The sequence below is a fragment of the Anguilla anguilla genome, chromosome 18 (assembly GCF_013347855.1).
Source record: "Anguilla anguilla isolate fAngAng1 chromosome 18, fAngAng1.pri, whole genome shotgun sequence".
Classification (NCBI taxonomy): Eukaryota; Metazoa; Chordata; class Actinopteri; order Anguilliformes; family Anguillidae; genus Anguilla; species Anguilla anguilla.
The window spans coordinates 2382998-2384056 of NC_049218.1; positions in this window are offsets into that span (position 1 = coordinate 2382998).

Below are 1059 nucleotides of genomic sequence, written 5' to 3' on the forward strand. Positions count from 1 at the left end.
CGTCGGTATATCTTATGTAGCTTCCAACATAATCATATATTGTGAAGTTCATACACTAAGGGAACCATGTTCTATGAGTCAAGGATGCTGAAGTACCTTTAGTTATTTGACCTTTAGTTTTCACATAATCTATTTGTAGAGCAAACAGCAATGTTCCACCATGAAATCAAACCTGCAGCCCCCTTAGTCACAAATGCAGTTCCCTAACTGCTGTCCTGTCCTGCTGAAGTAGCGGAGAGTGTGGGTGACCCCCTCCCCCCCCCCCACTGGAGGTGCGATGCGTCTCGGAGTGATTTATGAATGGGAGGCAAGCCAGCGGCCTTAATGACAGACCCCCCCTCCAGCGGCGAGCCGCTCGCCCATCTCCCCCGCTGGTGCCAGCGCGTCTGTCCCACTGTGGCCGTCCCGCCGCGCCGCTCCGCGTCCCGCCCCCCTAATGCGCCCCAGGCTCCGGGATCGAGTTTCAGACCCTGCACCGCGGTCCCAGCCAGTCTCCGTGGCGACCGGCGCGGACGGATCACTGAAAACGCGGAGCGCTGCGCCTCCGTCTGCGTCTGCGTCTGCGTTTACGATCCAGGAAACCCTGTGATGGATGCCCCCCCCCCACTCCCCCCCCCCCTTGCCCCTCTGCTTGTTAAACCCCTTTAATGGAGATGTCAGGGAGGGAGAAGGCTGCTCGTAGCCGCGGTTCGCCGTGTGGAAGCCGGAGAGCTGGGGGCGGCGGCGTCACGGCGATATTAAACCCCAACGCACGGCACGGAACGGCACGGACGGGGGAGGATCGCACACGCGGGGTCGCGGCTCTCCCATGACCCCGCTAACACGCCTCCCGGCGGCGGCCATGTTGTTCCGATATAAAAATCAAAAATGGTTCTGATGAAGCAGAATTGCATTCACTGGGCTGATTTCATTTTGGTTTCGTCCCTTTGTTTTTATACCAAAAACATGCAGCGACAATTCCACAGGCTTAAGGGAGCGAGGAAAAACAACCATTTCTATGATTCATCTTTTTCTTTTTTCTTTTTTCTTTTTTTGCTGCTTGCTGGGAAATTATTTTTT